At 36.7% G+C, this 23,133-nt stretch overlaps 1 protein-coding gene across 9 annotated transcripts in view; it reads left to right on the top strand.

Moving 5' to 3' along the window:
* RABGAP1L (RAB GTPase activating protein 1 like) overlaps positions 1-23,133 on the top strand; it is a 709,048-nt gene that overhangs the window by 350,661 nt on the left and 335,254 nt on the right. The window lies entirely within an intron of this gene.

Here is a 23,133-nt window from a genome sequence, read left to right as displayed (position 1 = left end):
TAGTAAGTGCTTAACAGAGAAATATTTAGAAAAAGGTAAAACCAAATCCAGTTAAGACCTCATTAATTTAAACTATTAAAGAAAGATTGTGAACAGTACATAAACTGAAATTTACTTTTGCATCCAGAATTCTATTTCATTGCCTATGCAAAATAATAATGTGGACAAGATTAGAAAGGGAATGTTTTCAACGGTTTAAACAACAAAATGTCACTTAGCAGCCAGTCTTCAGTCGTTGAGATGCTGATTAACATATGCATAAGAGGCATGCTAATTACAGGCAGCCAGTATGGGGTCATTACAGCAGATCCCCCAGGACCTTTCTGTTACAGGGTAGAACTTCAAAGTAATAAATTAGCTTTTCTTTACAATTATTCTATAATGAGAAATTAAACAAATTTAAGTCATTTTCTCATGGAATTGCCCTTATTAAACAATTGATTTTTAGCAAATATCCATACATTTCCTGATATATAATACAAAATAGATACTGATGGTGAAAAAGAAAGATGGTGACTCTCTTAGAAAGTGTCATCCTTTTTAGTTTTTCCACACTCATTTTTATGAGAAACTTTAAAATCATTTTAACTTTTTTTAAAAAAATCAATTTATGTCTGAAGGCTCATATTGACCTTGTTCCTAGTGAAAGTCAACACAGTATTCTTAGGTCTTAGGACTAGTCTTTTTATTCTTTGATGGAACAGATGGAAATTTGTCTCTCCTCTCGATGAAAGATTAAAACTTTAAAAAGAAAGGAGATATCAGCTACCATATTTTAAAAGAATATGCCCTTATTTAAATTGTACAAGTTTTGCTTTTCCGTAAGTACAACAATTAGATATTAAAATGACATTTTTTTTAACTTAAAAAAGGTACTATGTAGTTATTATTCCACACATTGATGTGGCATCTTTTCTCAACTGTTAGAATATTCTTCTTAGATATCATTACCAAACAACTGATTGTTTGGCCATTTAATTTTTGGTCATATTTTATTTTTCCTAATACCTAAGTGGCACAAACAATGAAAATAGCCTAAGGCTCAGACTTCATTGTACCTAAGAAATCAATCAAGCTTTTCATCAGGTGGAAGGAAGAGTAGACTGGATTTTCTCTTCGATCTGTCTGCTTCTTTTTTTTTTTTAAAGTTTGTTTGTTTGAGACAGAGTCTTGCTCTTGTTGCCCAGGCTGGAGTGCAGTGGTGCAGTCTCAACTCACACAACCTCTGCCTCCTGGGCTCAAACGACTCTCCTGTCTCAGCCTTCCCAGCCTTCCCAGTAACTGGGATTACACACATGCGCCACCATGCCTGGCTAATTTTGTGTTTTTAGTAGAGACAAGGTTTCTCCATGTTGGTCAGGCTGTTCCCGAACTCTTGACCTCAGGTGATCCACCAGCCTTGGCCTCCCAAAGTGCTGGGATTGCAGGCGTGAGCCACCGCACTTGGCCTTCTATACAGCTCTTTTCAGATGGGATAACTTTTTACCTGGGTAATATATTTGGTAAAAACTACAGTTTTCCAAAGTGTTGATGTTATTTCAGTTGTTGTTTTGACCCTTTTAATTATTTAGCAGCTCTATCCATGGAGACTACTAGGGGACAGTTTTTGAGTTTTGCCTGTTCATGGAAAGCAGGAAGTAAGACCAGGTAAGCCAGAAGGAACCTCATTCCATCCCCAGATTTGTTTATCAGAAAGACTCATCATCAGTTGTGAAACATGGAAATTTTAAGTAAGGTCTTGTATATAAATTTTATAGATAGGAAAACTGTTGAAAGAAGAAAATACAGCTGAGATCTATTACTGATATTTTTGTTGTTGACAACCAAGGATAACAATTGCATTGCTCACTTGTTTGTGATCTTTAGAGGCATCTATATTTAAGAGACATTTTATTTGAGCACCAAAGTAATAATAAATGGTTTACTGTATTTATAACTTTTCTCCTGTTTATTTATGCTGTTTAAGTATGGTTCCCTGAGAGCTCACCTGATAGATCACACTGCTAAAACTGAGCTAGATCTCTAAAGCTTTCTCCAGATTTAACATCCTATGATTCATTGACTATGTAAATTAATTCTAACCATCAATGCTGAAAATGTCTTCTCATGGATCTATAAAGGTTATGTAGAAAAATCTAGTTGCTAAATAACAGAGCTATCTCCAAGAATGAAAACTGGTAAAGACTATTGTTGACTGGGTGTAGTGGCTCATACCTGTAACTCCAGTGTTTTAGGAGGCCAAGGTGGGAGGATTGCCTGAGTCCATGAGTTCGAGACTAGCTTGGGCAACATAGCAATACCCCATCTTACAAAAAATAAAAAAAACTAGTGGGGCATTGTGGCATGCACCTATAGTCCTAGCTACTTAGAAGTCTGAGGCAAGGAGGACCCCTTAAGCCTAGGAGTTAGAGGTTACAATTAGCTATGATAGCACCATTACATTCCAGCCTGGGTGACAGAGCAAGAACCTCTCTGTTGGGGGAGGGGAGAATATATATATATATATATATATATGCACACACACACATACATAGTCATACAGTCAATGGAAGAATTTAGTCAATATAAATATACATATAGTCAATATAAATATGTATAGTCAGTGGAAGAATGTTCATACATTTTTTTGGTCCCTAAGTATATACAACTCACAGGGTTATTAAAATTATTAAAAAATCAAACACATATAAAGTGCTTAGAACAGTACCTGGCAACCTGGTAAGTGCTGTTAAGTGTTTACTGTTACTGCCACCAACCCCACTGAGGATCCAGCAGAGGATCCTGTGATAAGTTGTCTTTGTCCTAAAAATAGTATATCCTCTTGCAGTTATTGGCAATAATATAGCCAATAATCTAAAATATATAGTTTCCTAGTTAGCTATAAGCTATTTTGAAGTCATTCTAAAACCAACCATTAAACCTGAGTTTAATCTGTTTAACACAAAAAGGAAGCTGTTTTATAATACTCTGAAAGAGATTTATAAAATGAAAATGCTGTGGCATCAAATATTAATATTTTGCTAGCAGCAGGCAGCCCAAATGTTAATGGCTGGTATGCATTTGAAGGCCTACTTAACTGTGAATTTTATTAGGACCATTCCTGAGAGCTGGAGTTATAAATGGGCTTATAAATGAGAAATTAACCACCCCTCTGGAGACCAGCAGTTTCTTTGAAATCTTAATTAACCAATCACACTTCTCTTTTTTCAATTGCCAACACTTGGTTAAATGTTAAATAAAACATTGTCTAATTGGAAATAGCTTAAGTACTGGGAACACCATTCTTTTATATGTTGAAATAAATATAGTGGTAAAATGAAATAAATTTTAAAAATAGTGCATATGTGCCTGTTTGAATATTCTTTTGTCCACTATACTTTAAAAAAAAATTACACTAAAAATATTGCATTGTAAAACCAGGTTTTTTCTTTTTTTCTTTATTGAGACAGTCTTGCTCTGATACCCAGGCTGGAATGCAGTGGGGCTATCAGGACTCATTGCAGCCTCGACCTCCCAGGCTCAAGCAATACTCCTGCCTCTGCTTCCTGAGCAGCTAGGACTACAGGGACGCACTACTATGCCCTGCTAATTTTTAATTTTTCTTTTTTTTTGTAGAGATGAGGTCTCACTGCGTTGCCCAGGCTGGTTTCAAACTCCTGGGCTCAAGCAGTTCTCCCACCTTGGCTTCTCAAAGTGCTGGGATTACAGGTGTGAGTTACCAAGCCCAGTCACTTTTTTTTTAATTGGAAAATAAGCTTAAGAACATAGGATGTTTCATGGCTAGAATGACCATTGCTTACAATACGACTTTGTAGTATCACTTTATTTTCTTCCACACAGAATGTTACAAATAGAGGCAACACATTTGTAAAGAGGTTAATTTTAACAAAATATAAATAAACCGATCCATTGTAAAGTGTTAATCTAGAAAAGATAATTGATGTAGTGGAATGAAAATATATATAAGTGAAAATTTAGTGACCTTTTTAATTGAATTTTTGCAGAAATACAACATTATATTTTCTAAGATAAATTCTTCTATGTTATATTACTGCTTTCTTAAAATGGATACTACAGTGAGTGTGATTTTCTTAAATTTATAAGAACTTAGAGAGGATAGTTTTGTAAATAGCTCTCCCTTAGACTTATTATAACTTTGAAATTGTTTTATTTATGCTGTATAGTTTCTGTACATACATATGAGGCTTTCCAACAATAGCTATTGAATGGAAAAAATACATATAGAACACAGTCATTTAAATCACTCAAATTTCTAGAAATAAAATATGGAGACCTGCTTTCCCAAATATATTTGCTAAGTTTTTTTTCAGATTTAGCAAACATTATGCCTTCTATATGCCATATACATTTGCATCGTTATATTCAGTGTTGAAAACAATCTTGTGAAGAGATATGTTTTTCAAGCAGAAGGAATAGCATGTAGGTACAAAGGTATGTGATTATAATGTAGCATGACACGTTGGGTGGGGTCAGAGGGTTTTTAATGCGAATCTGTGGGAAGGGAGTTACAGACCAGATGACTAGTAGGCTAAAATGATGGGTTAGGGTGGTTCCTGGTGGGCATTGAATGACAAAGGGGAGCCCACAAGAGTTTATATTTTATTCTTCTGTCTGAGGGTCCTTGAATGAACTTTATAGTGCATTGTGAATCTCGTTATATTACATACATGTATGTGTATTAGTATGCATATTCACTTGTACATCCGCATCCACTGAACACACGTGCTTTGGAAAGCGTTCGTAGTTTTCATTAGATTCCGTTACTGCATGAAGTTAAGAATCCCTGCAGTAGCTATGACATATCCAATTCGAGATTCTAATTATGTGATGATGGAGTAAGAGTTGGTGGTTTGCTTTTTAAGAAAGATTATTTTGGCAGCAAGACCACAGGTCACTATCTCACATCATATACAAAAATGAACTTTAAGAGCTAAGACTGTGATGCTCTTCAGAGAACACAAAGGGGTAAATCTTCATGACTTTGGATTTTTTATTTGTTTTGTTTTGTCCTGTTTTGTTTCGTTGAGATGGAATCTCGCAATATTGCCCAGGCTTGAGTGCAATGACAGGATCTTGGCTCACTGCAACATCTGCCTCCCATGTTCAAGCAATTCTCCTGCTTCAGTCTCCCAAGTATGCGACACCACCCCTGGCCAGTTTTTTTTTTTTTTTTTTTTGAGATGAAGTCTTACTCTGTTGCCTAAGCTGGGGTGCAATGGCATAATCTCGGCTTACTGTAACCTTCTCCTCCCAGGTTTGAGCGATTCTCCTGCCTCAGCCTCCCTAGTAGCTAGGAACTACAGGCCCACACCACCATGATGGCTAACTTTTGTATTTTTAGTAGGGACAGGGTTTCACTATGTTGGCCAGGCTGGTCTTGAACTACTGACCTCATGATACACCCGCTTCAGCCTCCCAAAGTGCTGGGATTACAGGCGTAAGCCACCACGACTGGCCTAATTTTTGTATTTTGAGTGGTGACAGCATTTCATTATGTTGGCCAGGCTGGTCTCGAACTCCTGACCTCAGGTGGTCCGCCTTGCCTTGGCCTCCCAAAGTGTGGGGATTACAGGCATGAACCACCATGCCCAGCCATGACTTTAGATTTAATAATGGTTTATTATGTATGAAACCAAAAGTATGAACAGCAAAATAAACAGATAAACTGGACTTCCTTAAAACTTAAGACTTTTTGTATTAAAGGACATCATCAGGAAAATGAAAAGGCAATCTGGAGAAAAGGAAATTTGCAAATCCTATCTCTGAGAAAAATTGAGTATTCAGAATATATCAATAATTTTTATAACTCAATAATATAAATATAACCCAACTGAAAAATTAGAATCAGTATTTCTCCAAAGAGAATATTTCTCCAAAGAAGATATACAAATGGCCACTAGCACATTAAAAGATGCCTAACACTGTTAGTCATCAGGGAAATGCAAATGAAAACTATGATGAGATACCACTTCACACCTACTAATATGGCCTGTATTCAAAAAGTCAAGTGTGAGCAAGCATATACAGAAATTGGGACCCTTATACACTGCTGGTTGGAATGTCAAAGTGCTGCAGCTGCCTTAGAAAACAGCTAACACTTCCTCAGAAGGTTAGACATAGAGTTAACATATGACTCAGCAATTCTCTTTGTAGGGATATAGCCAAGAGAATTGAAAGCAAAGCCACACAAAAACTTGTACACAAATCTGTGTAGCAACATTGTTCATATAGCCCAAAAAGTAGAAACAACCAAAACGTTCATAAAGTGATGAAGACATAACTCATTCGTTCATAGTACATCCAAAATGTGATATAGTCATATAAGGAATATTACTGAGCAATAAAAAGGAATGAAGTATTGACACATGCTACAATACAAACATGGATGTACCTTGGAATCATGCTAAATGAATTAAACAAGTTACAAATACTACATATTATTCAATTCTGTATTTATGAAATGTTGAAAATAGGAAAATTTATTTGAGCGACTTAAAGTAGAGGCTACCAAAGGCCTCTGCTTTCAGTAGAGAATCGGAATTATTGGAGGGTGATGACAAAAGGATATGAGGTTTACTTTGGAGGTTTTAAAATGTTTTAAACCTTGACTTGTGACAAATGCGCAACTCTGAATATGCAACAAGTATGGAATTATACATTTTAAATGGGTAAATTTTTTGGCATGTGAATTTTATCTCAATAAATTTATTTTTTAAACAAAAATATTATTTATACTATACTATACCGAAGCTCAGGTCCTGGAATAAGGTAGGAGCAATAGAAATGAAGCAATGATGACGGATTTGAGGGTCAATATAAGAAAGAACTAGTCAGATTTTAAAAATTACTTTGACACTAACAGGATAGAGAATGCATATATGGTAATTGCCAGATTTCTGGCTAGCAGGGATAGGTAGAGAATGGTGCCATTACCATAGTGGGGTAGGAATATGGAAAAGAAAGAATGCTTTGGGGAAAACATATTAGTTGTTGTTTTAAGTAGGCTGACTTTGAGTTAACTGTGGGACAACCAGGTGGAGATGCTCAGTAGGCAATTTAAAATGTAGGTCTGAGACTAGGTGAGGTTGCTAACACCTGTAATTGTAGCCTTTTGGGAGGCAGAGACAGGCAGAGCGTTTGAACCCAGGAGTTTGAGACCAGTTTGGGCAACATGGCAAAAACCCATCTCTACAAAAAAATACAAAATATTAGCTGGGCGTGGTGGCATGCTGCACTCCAGCCTGGGCGACAGGGTAAGACCCTGTATCCGAAAAATTAAAAATGTAGGTCTAAAGCCTAGAGACATACTTTGAAAAAAATCATTAGTGAACAGCTTGAAGTTGAGGCTTTGTGTATGAGAAGCTGCGAAGAGATGAGATGAAAATCAGGAAAGAGGTATTTGGGAGCCCATGGAGGAAGAAGTTTAAGAAGAATGGAGTGGAACCTGGCAGTGGTGTGTGCCTGTAGTCCCAGCTACTGGGGAGGCTGAGGCGAGAGAAATTAATTGCGCCCTGGAGTTTGAGGCTAGCTCAGGCAGCATAGCAAGACCTCATCTCTTTAAAAAGAGACTGAGAGATGGAGGGAATGGTTAGCTTTGTCAGTTGCTATCCACTTCACCCAGTATGAATACTGAAAAATACCCTTGGTGCATGACAGTTCAGTGGTCACTGTCACCTTAATGAGAAGTTTCAGTGGAGTGTTGAGGGCATAATCTAGAAGGTTCAAAGGAGGATTTCTTTAAAGATAGGATATTGTTAGGTTTGTAAAAGACAAACTTGTTTTTCCTAATCCTTTTATGCCTTAATACTAGAACTGTTTCCTTTAATCCAAGCATTTCCAAACCATGTTACTTCATTGTTTAGAAATCACATGAGCTTTAATCTAGGTTGGTTTTTCTTTTTATAACCAAAAACAGCAATCCAAACTATAGCATCTTTATCATACACATGATTAGTGATCTCGAATCATGTAAATATTTAAATTAACACACAAAAAGAATTTATATCAGATTCTAATTATGAAGTCAGAAAAACTCCTTTTACCAGAGTAGCCTTAACTCTTATTTTATATCTGCCAAGTGCTTTTATAAAGAAATAGTCATTAAGGAAAAAATGACTGTTTTATTCAATAAAGATTTCATGTCATCTAGCCAGCAAACTATACTTTGTCTTATAGTGATTTGAACATAGTTGGACTTAACACAGACATATTGATCAAAATTAGGATCATTATATCCTTATTATATGTCCATTTTTCAGAGCCCATCTTTGACAAATCCATCTCATGATTGCCCTAAAAATTCCATTTCAAGGGAGTCAAATGCTCTCTTCTTTCCTGCCTATCTGCATCTCCTAGGAAATGAGAAGTTTTGGGGTTCCTTGAAATTCTACTAAGGTAATGGTGGTCAGACTTTTTACCCTCCCCATACATATATGTGTATGCTTGCCTGTAAGTCAAAAGCAAAAGTTTTCAGTAATTATTCTATGAGATGCTGTGGTATTAACGATCTCTCTCTCTCTTTTTTTTTTTTTTCCATTCTGTTATGACCCACCATGCTGAGTAGTAGATCATAATCATGATTCACCAGTGGAGATTTCAAGTTCCCATAGTTCCCATAGCTCAGAGAGGAGTCGCAGGAATGGCCATATATTTGCTGACCCCTAATTTGTTCACCATGACATAATCTTAGAAGTTTTAGGTGTGATCCAGCTTCCTGGTAACATCAGAATGCTCTAGGAGTTGCCCAACTTCCAGGTACTAGACTTATTGCCCTTGCGCTGTAGAGAAAGAACAAAAGAATTTTAGGCTTAATAATATCCTATTATGCTTATTATGTGTAGGGTGCTATGATTGGTATAGATAATATCTAATCTTAAAACAATTTTGAAAATTAGAATTAACATCACAATTTTGGTGGGTTATAGGGGTAATAAAGAAAGCAAAACTTGGAGGCATTAACTTGTCTAAGAATATACAGTGTGTAGGTGGCTTTAAAACCCAAGTTTCTTTTCACTTCCATAGGCTTTCTGAAAAAGGCATTCCATTATGAAGGGTCAGACTCAGTGCTTGTCTCTATTGTGCCTAAAGAAGCTTGAGAAACATAGGGTGAGGCAGAGAAGCCCCCAAATCATCTTGGATAGCCTAGCCATTAAGCATTCTCACTGCTTAAATGGAGAATTCTGTCAGTATCATCATAATCAGATCCCTGCCATCTCAATACAGGACTAAATAAAATTGCTTTCATAATTTTTGGCAGTCCATGGAGTAAGAGTTATCTCCGAGGTCTGCACAATCTTATGTGGAATTCATTTAAGCCAAAGTCTTTAAAGAAATATTTAAGACTGTGCCCCTGTTTGTGCTTTTTAGTTGTGTTTCTCTGTTAGCCTGAGGTGATAGGCTCAGTCCTTGTTAATTATAACTGTTATGGAAACATGGCTGAGAAATATCATTCCTGAGTCAGGTACAGTGGCTCATGCCTGCAGTCCTAGTGCTTTGGGAGGCCAAGGCAGGAGGATTGCTTGAGGTCGGGAGTTTAAGACTACCCTGGGCAACATAGCAAGACTCCATCTCACCAATGACATTTAAAAATTAGCTGGGTTACAGAGTGAGCTCTTGTGTAAAAAAAAAAAAAAATTAAAATATCATTCTTGGTGATGGGCTTGGCCACTTTGTAAGAAACCTTGGTATCTCAGAAGATCGACAGAAGAAGCAAAATCATGAGCATTTTTCTCTGTAATGTATAGTCATGAGGCCAATAAACTTAACCCGCTTGGTTAAAGGTTTTACAAACTTCTTTTCCATCATTCTCTTCTTCTGTTTGTACTCCCCTACTCAAAAGGGTGTGTGTGTGTGTGTGTGTGTGTGTGTGTGTGTGTGTGTGTGAATCCTGCTACAGACAGAAAAGCTTGTGGCAAAGAAATCTAAGGTATAGGATGTAGCTTTTCCATTAAAATCCAGTCCTGCCCTGTCCAATATAATAACCACTAGCCACATGTATTATCAAGCACTTGAAATGTGAAAAGTCAGAATTAACAAGTTCTGTAAGTGTAAAATATTTCATACTATATTTGAAAGACATATATAAAAAAGAGAATGTAAAATATCAATTTTTAGTATAGATTATATGTTAAGATAACATTTCACATACATCGAATTAAATGTCATTAAAATTTCTCCTGTTTTTGCTTTTTAAAATGTGGCTACAGTAAAATTTCAGTTTACATAGTTGGCTTGCGTTTGTGGTTGTATTATATTTCTTTTTCACAGTATTGATTCTAGGGCAATACTGCAGCAACTTCACCCAGTCATGCTTTGAAATACAGCTCATTATCTAATTTTAGGGCCCCACCCACCCACCCAAAGAGGGCTAAATTTTGTCCAGCCTTTCTTCCTGTCCACTTCCTACCCCAGCTTGAAAGAGTATATAGTGCTTTACTGGACAGGTAAGGCACATAAAAATAAATCAAGTTTTCCCCAGTTGGAAGTGAGAACAGATGGTGTTGGATGGGGTGGGACACCAGGCTGGTAGGGCCCAGATCCAATAGATTTGTTGAGGACATTCTGTGAAGCAAGTTGAAGAAAGTACGGAAAGTTCAGATTTTTCCCATTATGAGTACTTCACTGGTTTTTTGTTTGAAATATCAAATTCAAGACAGTTTTGCTCATTTTCAGGGCACTCTTTACCTGATGATGCTCTAAGCATGTGTGATATACTTCCAAAACCACCAAGCCCTTGTTAAGTCCACCCTGGAGTGGTGACATGGCAAGTTGTTAATATCTGAGCCTTGAGAGCTATACTCCTTCAGTGGTTGGTTGACTGACTGCAGGCAAAAAGATAAAAGTTGCCAATGAAAATTGGTTCAAAGGAAGTAGTGTATCATGTGTGCATGTCTGTGTGTGTGTTAAAGATTCTGCCTGAATTATTTCTACTTTAAAATTCTCTATTTTAATCATTGTGGGAGACAGTGTGGTGGTTCCTCAAAGATTTAGAAGCAGAAATACCATTTGAGCCAGCAGTCCCATTACTGGGTGTATAACCAAAGGAATATAAATCATTGTATTATAAAGATACATGCATGTGTATGTTCATTGCAGCACTATTCACAATAGCAAAGACATGGAATCAAATACCCATGGATGGGTAAAGAAAATGTGGTACATATACACCATGGAATACAGTGCAACAATGAAAAGGAATTAGATCACATCCTTTGCAGGGACATGGATGAAGCTGGAAGCCTTATCCTCAGCAAACTAAAGGAGTAGAAAACCAAACACCTCATGTTCTCACTTACAATTGGGAGCTGAACTGTGAGAACACATGGACACAGGGAGGGCAACAACTCACACTGGGACTTGTCAGGGGAGGGTGGGTAGGGGAGAGCGTTAGGGAAAAGAACTAACGCATGATGGGCTTAATACCTAAGTGATGTGTTGTTAAGTTCAGCAAACCACCATGGCACACATTTACCTATGTAACAAACCTGCATATCCTGGACATATACCCCAGAACTTAAGAAAAAAAAGAAAATTATTTTTTAATTATCTGTATTTGTTTATTTATTGAGACAGTTTCTCTCTTGTTGCCCAGGCTGGAGTGCAATGGCGCAGTCTTGGCTCACTGCAACCTCCACCTCCTGAGTTCAAGGAATTCTTCTGCCTCAGCCTCCCAAGTAGCTGGGATTACAGGCATGCACCACCACACCCAGCTAATTTTGTATTTTAGTAAAGACAGGGTTTCACCGTGTTGGTCAGGCTGGTCTTAAACTCTTGACTTCAGGTGATCCATCTGCCTTGGCCTCCCAAAGTCCTGGGATTATAGGTGTAAGCCACCATGCCCCACCAAATTCTCTGTTTTAAAAACTACAATATGAGAAGAAGATAAATCATATTATTTAATTAAATAATATACAATTAATCGAATAAATACCAAGAATTTGTTCAACTTTATAATATTATAATCAGACACTATAAAGGAACTTCAAAAAGTTGGCGGAAAAATGCAATTAAAAGAATAGAGTAAATGTGAACTTTTCTTCCCAACATAAGCTCCATCAAGGTCAAGACACCTTTTAAATAAAAAGTTATGAGTACATAGTAAGTGTATATATTTATGAGGTACTTGAGATATTTTGATACAGGCATACAACGCATGACAGCCATATCAGGGTAAATGAGGTGTTCACCACCTCAAGCATTTATCATTTCTTTGTGTTATAATATTCCAATTATATTCTTTTAGATTTATTTTTATTTATTTATTTGGAAACGGAGTCTTGCTCTGTCACCCAGACGAGTACAGTGGCACAGTCTTGGCTCACTGCAACCTCCACCTCCTGGGTTCAAGTGATTCTCCTGCCTCAGTCTCCCCAGGAGCTGGGACTACAGGCATCACCACCAGGCCTAGCTAATTTTTTTGTATTTTTAGTAGAGACAGGGTTTCGCAATGTTGGTCCAGCTAGTCTTGAACTTCTGACCTTAAGTTATCCACCCGCCTTGGATTCCCAAAGTGCCGGGATTACAGGCATGAGCCACCATGCCAGGCCTATTTATTTATTTTTGAGACAGTCTTGCTCTGCCACCCAGGCTGGAGTGCAGTGGCATGATCTTGGCTCACTGCAGCCTCTGCCTCCAGTGTTCAAGTGATTCTCCTGCCTCAGCCTCCTGAGTTGCTGGGACTACAGGTGTGTGCCACCACACCTGGCTAATTATTGTTTTTTAAGTAGAAACAGGGGTTTCATCATGTTGGCCAGGCTGGTTTCGGACTCTTGACCTCAGGTTATCCGCTTTCCTCAGCCTCTCAAAGTGTTAGGATTAGAGGCGTGAACCACTGTGCCCACCCCAGCCTAGTTATTTTTAAATGTATAATAAATTATTGTTGACTATAGTCACTTTGTTTTCCTATCAGATGCTAGATCTTGTTCATTGTATCGAACTATATTTTTGTACCCATTAAACATCTCTACTTTGCCCCCAATACCTCTGCTACCCTTCTCAGCCTCTGGCAACCATCATTATACCTCCATCTCCATGAATTCAATTGTTTTGGTTTTTTCTTCCCACTAACGGGTGAGAACATGCAAAAGATTGTCTTTTCTACCTGTTTTATTTCACTTAATGTCATGTCTTCCCAGTTCCATATTGTTGCAAATGACAGGATCTCATTCTTTTTTTATGGCTGAATAGTACTTCATTGTGTACATGTACCACATTTTCTTTATTCATTCATCTGTTAAGTGTTTTATGTCAGTCCCATGGTGTTTTGGTTGCAGTAGTTCTGTAGCATAATTTGAAGTCAGGTAGTGTCATTTCTCCAGTTTTGTTCTTTTTGATCAGGATGGCTTGGGCTATTCCAGTTCTTTCATGGGTTTCATTAAAATTTACGATTATTTCTGTTTCTATAAAGAATGTGATTGATACTTTTGATACAGATTACATTCACTCTGTACATTACTTTGGATAGTATGGACATTTTAAAAATATTGATTCTTCTAATCCATGAACATGGACTATCTTTCTATTTTTTTGTGACCTTTTCAATTTTTTTTGTCAGTGTTTTATTGTTCTTATTGTACAGATCTTTCACTTCTTTGATTCAGTTATTCCTAGATATTTTATTTTTAGCTGTTGCAGATTGGATTTTCTATTATTTATTTATTTTTCAGATGGAGTCTTGCTCTGTTGCCAGGCTGGAGTGCAGGTGGTACGATCTCAGCTCATGCAACCTTTGCCTTCTGAGTTCAAGCGATTCTCCTGCCTCAGCCTCCCGAGTAACTGGGACTACAGGCACCACCACACCCAGCTAATTTTGTATTTTTAGTAGAGACGGGGTTTCACCATGTTGGCCAGGATGGTCTCGATCTCTTGACCTTGTGATCCACCCGCCTCAGCCTCCCAAAGTGCTTGGATTACAGGCATGAGCCAGCACTCCCAACCACAGAATGGATTTTTAAAATTTCTTTTTCAGATTGTTCATTGTTGGCATATTCGAATGCTATTGATTTTTGTATATTGATTTTATATCCTGTAATTTTATGCAATTTACTTATCAGTTCTAATAGTTTCTTGGTTAAGTCTTTAGGTTTTTCTAAATATAAGATTATGTCATCTGCAAATAAGGATAATTTGACTTCTTCCATTTCACTTTGGATGACCTTTATTTTTTTATCTTAACCTATTGCTCTAGCTAGGACTTCCAGGACTCTGTTGAATAATGTTGGTGAAAGTGGGCATCTTTGTCTTGTTCCAGGTCTTGGAGGAAAGAATTTTGGTTTTTACCCATATGTAGATATGAGTCTTTCCTATATGGCTTTTCCTGTGTTGAAGTATGTTCCTTCTGTATCCAGTTTTTGTAGTTTTTTTAAATCATGAAGAGATGGTGAATTTTATTGAATACCTTTTTTTTAAATCAGTTGAAATGATCACATGGTCTATGTCCTTCATTCTGTTGATATGATGTTTATATTGATGGATTTGCATATGTTGAACCATCCTTCCACCCCTGGGATAAATCCCACTTGATAATGATGAATGATCTTTTTAATGTGCTGTTGAATTCGGTTTGCTAGTATTTTGTTGAGGATTTTTTGTATCAATGTTTGTCAGAAATATTGCCCTATAGTTTACTTTTTTGATGCGTCTTTGTCTGGTTTGGGCATCAGGGTAATAATACTGCCCTCATAGAATGAGTTTGGAAGTATTCCTTCCTCCTTTATTGTTTGGAATAGTTTGAAAAGGATTGATATTATTTCTTCTTTAAATGTTTTGTAAAATTCAGCTGTGAAGTCATCAGGTTCTGGGACTTTTTTTGATAGGAGACTTTTTTATTACATCTCAGTCTCGTTACTTGTTATGGGCCTGTTCAAATTTTGGATTTCTTCCTGGTTTAATCTTAGTAGGTTATATGTTTCTAGGAATTTGTCCATTTCTTCTAGGTTTTCTGATTTATTGGCATATGGTTGTTCATAGTAGCTTTGAATGATCCTTTGATTTTTTGGGGAATCAGTTGTAATGTTTCCTTTTTTAGCTCTGATTTTATTTATTTAAGTGTCTTTCTTGTTTTCTTAATTTTCCTACAGGTTTATTTATTTTGTTTATTTTTTTGAAAGACTAACCTTTTGTTAATCTTGTGTATTGTTCTTTTTCTTATTTCAACTTCATTTATTTTTGCTTTTATTTTTGTTATTCCTTTGTTTTACTTTTTTTTTTTTTTTTTTTGAGATGGAGTCTTGCTCTGTCACCCCAGGCTGGAGTGCAGTGGCGTGACCTCAGCTCACTACAGCCTTCACCTCCCAGGTTCAAGCAATTCTCCAAATAGCTAGGATTACAGGTGCCTGCCACTGTGCCTGGCTAATTTTTGTATTTTTAGTAGAGACGGGGTTTCACTGTCTTGGCCACACTGGTCTCAAACTCCTGACCTCAGGATCCACCTGTCTCAGCCTCCCAAAGTGCTGGGATTACAGGCATGAGCCACTGCACCTAGCTTGTTCTACTCTTTTATGTAGTTACTTCTTTGCTCTCAGTGTTGCTTTCACTGTATTCCAGAGATTTTGGTGTGTTTGTTTTTTCATTTTCATTTGTTTTAAGGAATTTTAAATTTTCCTTCTTAATTTCTTCATTGACTCACTGGTAATTCAGGAGCATAGTGTTTAATTTCTATGTATTGGTATAGTTTCCAAAGTTCCTCTTATTATTGATTTCTAGTTTTATTCCATTGTGATCTGAGAAGATACTTGGTATTATTTCAGGCTTTAAAAGCATTTTAGGCTGGGCATGGTGGCTCATGTCTGTAATCCCAGCACTTTAGGAGGCCAAGGTGGGCGGATCATAAGGTCAGGAGATCAAGACCATCCTGGCCAACATGGGAGAACCCTCTCTACTAAAATACAAAAGAATTAGCCAGGCATGGTGCACACGCCTGTAGTTCCAGCTACTCAGGAGGCTGAGGCAGGAGAATTGCTTGAACCGGGAGGCAAAGGTTACAGTGAGCCAAGATCACGCCACTGCACTCCAGCCTGGCAACAGAGCAAGACTCCATCTCGAAACAAAAACAAAAACAAACCATTTTAATACTTATTGTGTGTCCTAACATGTGATCTATCTTTGAGAATGATCTATGCACTGAGGAGAATAATATGTATTTTGCAGCTGCTGGCTGAAATGTTCTATAAATATATGTTAGATCCATTTGGTTTATAGTGCTAAGTCCAATGTGTTTTTGTTGATTTTTCAGTCTGTATGATCTGTCCAGTGCTGAAATTGGGGTGTTGAAGTCTCCAGCTATTATTGTATTGGGGTCTATCTCTTTAGCTATGGTAATATTTGCTTTATATATTCAGGTGCTTCAGTGTTGGTGCATATAAATTTATAATGATTATATCCTTTTGTTGAATTGACCCCTTTATCATTATATAATGACCTTTTGGTCTCTTTTTATAGTTTTTAACATTGATTTTTTTCCCTTTATTTGTAGTCTATGTGTGTCTTTATAGGTGAAATATGTTTCTTGTAGCCAACGGTTCATTAAGTCTTGTTTTTTTAATCCATTCAGCCACTCCATGTCTTTGAAGACTTTAGTTCACATACATTCAATATTGTTATTGATAACTAAGGACCTATTCCTGCTGTTTTGTTGTTTTTTGGTTGCCTTATGGTCTTTCTTTTTCCCTCCCTTCCTCCCTTTCTCTTCCTCCCTGCTTCCCTCTCTCTCTCCTTCCTACCTTTCTTTCTCCCTTCTGTCCTTTTTGTGAAGGTAATCTTCTCTGATGGTACTTTTAATTTCGTGCCTTTTTTGTGTGTTTGTATCTGTTGTGGGTATTTTGATTCAGGGTTACCACAAGGTTTGCAAATAACATTTTGTAACCAATTATTTAAAACTGATGATAATACTGCTTGTAAAACCAAACAAAAAAGCAGAAGGAAAACTAATAAAAATTTACACTTGACTCATCTCTCCCACTTTTTAATTTCTTGTTGTTTCTATTTAAATCTTATTACACTATGTCTTAAAACATTGTTGTAGTTATTTTTGATAGTTTTATCTTTTGATTTTTATACCAAAGATATGAGTAGTTTACAGACCACAGTTACAATGTTACCATAGTCTGTATTTGTCTGTGTACTTCCTATTAGCAATGAGTTTTGTACCTCCAGATGATTTCTTTTTGCTCATTAACATCCTCTTTCTGATTGAAGTATACCCTTTAGCTATGACAGAGCACTGAGTTCCAATGCAAAGTCCCACAAATCACTGTCCTCTCCCTCTGCCTATCACACATATTCTCTCTCTGTGTCATGCAGCTAATGCTAGGGGTGATGGTGTTGGCATTTCAGGACTGTCTTTTCTACCCTCTTCAGTGCCTCTTTCCTTGATACGATGTTAAAACCAGGCACTGTAATTCTGTACCTGATTTTTGGTTCTCATGAAGGTGCTTTATTATGTGGGATAGTTGTTTGATTTGGTGTTCCTGTGAAGGGAATGATCATTAGAGGATGCTATTCAGCCATCTTGCTCTACCACCTTCTCTCCAGACACTTTTGTAAGTGATGATACCATTTAGTCATCCCTAAAAAGCTGAGGATTCTGGGAATTTCCCATGTCAGTTCCATCTTTATAAGATTATTACTTGAAAAAAAAATGGATGCTCTTTAAGAGTAGAAAACAAACAGAAGTCAGAAGTAGCCACATCAGGACTCTAAGGTGGATGTTTAATAATGTTTCATCAAAACTCATAAAATTTGGCTGGGTACAGTGGCTTGTATGTATAATCCTAGCACTTTGGGAGGCTGAGACAGGTGGATCACTTGAGATCAGGGTTTCACTAGCCTGGCCAACATGGTGAAACCCTGTCTTTACTAAAAATATAAAAATTAGCTGGGTTTGCCAGCACATCCGCATAATCCCAGCTACTCAGGATGCTGAGTCAGGAGAATTGCTTGAACCTGGGAAGCAAAGGTTGCAGTGAGCTGAGATTGCACCACTGCACTCCAGCATGGGCAACAGAGTGAGACCCTCTCTCAAAAAAAGAAAAGAACCAGGCGCAGTGGCTCAAGCCTGTAATCCCAGCACTTTGGGAGGCCGAGGTGGGTGGATCACGAGGTCAAGAGATCGAGACCATCCTGGTCAACATGGTGAAACCCCATCTCTACTAAAAATACAAAAAAAAGTAGCTGGGCATGGTGGCACGTGCCTGTAATCCCAGCTACTCAGGAGGCTGAGGCAGAAGAATTGCCTGAACCCAGGAGGCGGAGGTTGCGGTGAGCCGAGATCGCGCCATTGCACTCCAGCCTGGGTAACAAGAGCGAAACTCCATCTCAAAAAAAAAAAAAAAGAAAAAAGAAATCTGATTAAAAAAAAAACAAAAGAAAACAAAAAATTCCTCTTATAAAACTGACCTTGTTTGATGGGAGGAATGAGCAGGAACATGGTATGGTGGGGAGGGTCCCTCTGATGAAGCTTTCCTAGGCATTTTTCTGGCAAATCTTTGGCTCAGTGTCTCAAAACACTCTTGTAAGCAGATGTTATTCTTTGTCTCTCCTAGAAAGTCAACGAGCAGAATGGCTCGAGCATCTCCAACAATTGTTGCCATGACCTTTGCTCTTGACTGGTCTACTTTTGCTTTTACTAGACCACTTCCATCTCCTGGTAGCCATTGCTTTGATTGTGCCTTGTCTTCACGACTATATTGTAAAGCCATTTTTTATCTCCCTTTACAATTTTTTGAAGAAATATTTCAGATCTTTATCCCACTTGTTCAAAATTTCATTGAAAACTCTGCTCTTGTCTGAAGCAGATTTGGCCACAAAAGTTTTGGCAACCATCACATGGAATATTTACTCAACTTTTAATTTTTAGTCATATTTACATAAGCTGAACCAATTGAGATGTCTGTGGTGTTGGCTTTGTTCTGCAGTTAATTGTTGATTCCTTTCAATTAGGGCACAAAAATATAATTTTTTTCTTGCTAATTGATACATATGGCCTGCCACTGCAGACTTCATCTTTAACATCATCTCATTCCTTAAAATAAAATTTCTATTTGTAAATTGGTGACTTCTTTGAAGGCATTGTCCTCATAAACTTTTCATAAAGCATAAATGATTTCACATTTTGAAGACCCCTCATATAGTACCTATTAGTCTATGAAATTTCAATAAAAATTTAAAACCCTTCAGAAAAATAATTATGAGTGGCTAAGTGTAGATGTTAACATTTATTGTCTTAGACACTTTTTAATTAAAAAAAATTCATTTAAAATGTGTAACTCAAAAATTTTGATTTTTCCTGAATTTGTAGTCATATGTAAAGATGCTTGCTTCCAGTCTGCCACACCCACTGTCTTTCATATTGTGCCCTGATACTCCTTTACATCAACAATGACAGTACCAGAGAAATAAATTGTCCATTACTAAGGCATACCATGAATTTATTTCATTAGGCCAATTTTAAAGCTACTTTCTTCTGTGACCGGAACATTTTTTCAGACATTAACTGGTTGGTCTTTATTTGGCGTGTGATCAGAGGAGAGACAATGTTGACAAAGCAGACATTTTCAGCATCTTTGTCATTTATTCACTAGCAGGAATCTTTATTTGTTCTCTGCCTTCAAGTCTTTGGGAACCTCAGACCAGTCTGGTATATCTTAATTTGATCTTGTTTTCCAGGCCAAAATTCAGTTTTTCTGTGCTTCCCAGGCTTGGTATTCTCACTAATGATGTCTGTCCATTATTATCTCAAAGTCCTCATTTTTCTCTCAGTCTATTATAGTTGAGATCAGATTTTTCTGATTCTATTCATAGCAGTATCTGTAGCTTTTAACAAGTATTTTTGCATCTTAATTAAATAAATATAACACAGCTAGCTTGTGAAGTAAAATGTGACTAGTTTATATCCAATATGGTAACTTTCATACATAAATATTAAAACTTATTTAATCAAGAATAAAAACCATTTATGAAGATACTCAAATTGCTTTTTCCAACACGATGATATTAGCAATCTGGGTAGGACTGCCGATGTAGTAAATAAAAATACAAGACATTGACATACATTTTAATTTCAAATAATTAACAACCAAGTTTTAATATCAGTATGTCAGTGCCTTATTAAATTCCATGTAGTTTAACTGGGCATTTTATATTTTACCTGCCAACCCTAAATTTTCTTCATAGGGGCATTGATTCTTATAGTAGTTGCCCTATTGAAATCCTTTAGTAAAATACAAACAGAGAGCTAACAAGAATTCTTCTCATGAAATATTGTCATGCCCCCCACTATGTCATCCTTTTCCCCCATCACTTTGCCAGAGTTTCCTTAATTTTCTAGGGGCAGTGTCCTGTGGTCTTGCAATACCTGCTGTCAGAGGGTAGGGCCAGTCCACTCTTTTGCCCCACTTAGCCCAATCTCATCTCCATCTCTCCCTGAACTGCTCGGTTACAGACATTCCTCTGGTGAGAAAAGCAGAGGTGACCTCTGGGCTGATACTCAGGATCGCAATGCTGCATCTCTGTTGTTTAAAGACTCGCCATCACCCACCACTCCTTTCGGCTCTCTGTGGCTCTCAAATTTGCTGCATTTGTGAAAAATTATCTGGTTTACACAATCCTGTTTTATTTCAGGGCTGTGTTGCTTACATTATGATCTTGAACACAATATCACAGCCATGTTTAACAGGAAATACTAACCTGGAATTCTTTCCAGTGGCTACTTGGATAATTGCAGCGTAACATCGTCTTCATAAAGCATTTTAGCCCAGGCTGAGTAAAATAAATATTTAAGCCAAATGTTTGTTTTATAAACCTATGTAAAAGTTTCTTTGATCCTTCTTTCCTATACATCAGTAAGCTAGTATTGAGAACTACAATGTGATGACTTGCCGCAGAGTTACCTCCAAGTAACCCTTAGGAAAGTGGGATTTTGAACAATGAGCTAATTTGTTTCATGTGGATAAAAACATTGTGAATCATGGCATTGATTATGGCAGTAGTTCCATTGGATAGCATTCTGCCTTATAATGGAGTTTATAAACTCTCTTCCTAGGGAGTCAGCTCAAAGCATTTCACAGGGCGTGTGAGTGCCCAACAAAGAAAAATTTGCCCCGTCCTAGCGTTCATGTGGGGCTCAGTGTGAGGCATGACTCACCTTCCGCTTAAGCAGGGATATAACCTCTTTCTTCATCCTCTGCCTTTCCGTCTTGGTTCACCATTTTCTTCTTTCTAACATGTGGATCATTTATCATTATTATTTATTTGATAGATATTCATTCAGCCCCTACTACATTTAGGGTACTAGATGTGTTACTATAAGCTGCTGCCGGTAGTGGCCAGGAGCTTATCTTTCAGTTAGTGGAAGTAAGATATGTCTTAGCCCAAGGCAATATGTAAAAAATTGTATACAAATATATACAATTTGATATTATAGTAACATAAGGGAAAAAAGTGTTTTTTACCTGGGATCATTATGAAAGCACTATGGAATAAATCTGATGATCCTATGTAAATGAGCAGGATTTCAGTAGGGAGAAATGTGGGAGGTAGGATCATTCAGACAGAGGAAATTGCACAAAAAGCCTTGAAGCTTAAAAGAACAACACAACTTTGCAGAATGGGATGTGATTCAGATGGAGTGGAATAAATGCTTTTTTTTCTGTTTGAGGGTAACAGGTGGGACAATATTATAGATGGATTTGAATGGTATATGGGAATAAAATAGTGCTTCAAGAAGATTAACGTAAAAGTACTTAACAGACTGATTGAAAGACAGAAAACTTAGGGAATTGATTATTTGATATAGTTTAGGCGTAAGGTGATAATATCCTGAATTATTAATAGATGATGGTGCCAAAAGAGAACACAGGTCTAGCCGGCCCAAATAATGGTTGGTTTGTCTGCTTAGATAATGTATTGGATAATATTGTCTATTTTTCACAATATTTTCATATTGTGAACTACTTAACACTTACACTTAATTACCTTAACACTAATAATATTTCATATTGTGAACTACTTAACACTTATACCTAATTACCTTAACGCTTATAACTAATTACTATGCAAAGTAAGAACAGTCTTGTAAATGTAATTTGTTATCAGCCACTTAAAACCTTGGAAAAATGAAAGAGCTTTTATTTGTAGAACTGGATCTAAATAAAAAAGCAAGGCCAGATAAATTCCTGGTAGGAAACCTTGTTTTAGCCTTATAGCCACTGGATCAAGTCAAAGTACCTTCCACAAATGGCAACTTAATATTTAAGGTATAAGTGAAGATACTTTTACAGTTTCTTAGTTTTAACAGCAGTTGCATATTCTTTCTTTTCGTTAGGAATTCAGACTTCAAAAATGTTCTGTTGGCTGCATGAGAGTCAATTAGGAAAAAGTTAAAGAAAAAGTGTTCCACATGGCATATAGATCAAAAGAAAATTATAGATAGATAGATAGATAGATAGATTAAAGGAGTAGAAGGGAATTTCAAATAAGAGAAAGACCTTTACCGTAAACTGTTTCTGTCTCATATGGTGTTAAGAACAACAAATAACCTGAGCCTGTTAAGTACTGTAATCCACACAGGTATACCGAATGGGAATTTTCTGATCCTTACCTAGCCTTGATATCAGTCTACTGCTTCAAGCTATTTAGCTGTGAAAAAGTTAACATGTAAACTAAGACAGCTGAGATTTTAAAAAAATTATATCTATTGTAATTTGCTTCTAATAGCATTTTATACATGATTATGTAATTCATCTGTCACTTTAATTAGACTGATTTTAAAATAATTCAGGGATTGAAGGTATTTTTATCTTTTTTACTTCTTTTCATATAAAATGAAGTAAAACTCAATGAGCAAACCCCAAATAGTTTTTATAAGTTATTTTGGATGAATCAAATAATAGTAGGATTTTCCATTTATACTTTAAGATAGAGATCCATTTTGTTTTTTCCACAGTTTATATAATATGTAAAGTTATTTTTATATATTATCTTTGATATTAAAAATGACATTTTGGTATGCATTTTGCTGTGAAATTTTCATTTGGAAGTCTATGAATCCTTGTCATTGTCTTTGATTATGGTACAAATTAATACCTTTTGCTACTCCTGTTAATTAAATGATGTTGG

Source organism: Saimiri boliviensis, chromosome 19 (assembly GCF_048565385.1).
Source record: "Saimiri boliviensis isolate mSaiBol1 chromosome 19, mSaiBol1.pri, whole genome shotgun sequence".
NCBI classification, from domain to species: Eukaryota; Metazoa; Chordata; class Mammalia; order Primates; family Cebidae; genus Saimiri; species Saimiri boliviensis.
Note: the sequence above shows the minus strand (reverse complement) of the source record. Positions and strands in the feature narration are given on the sequence as shown.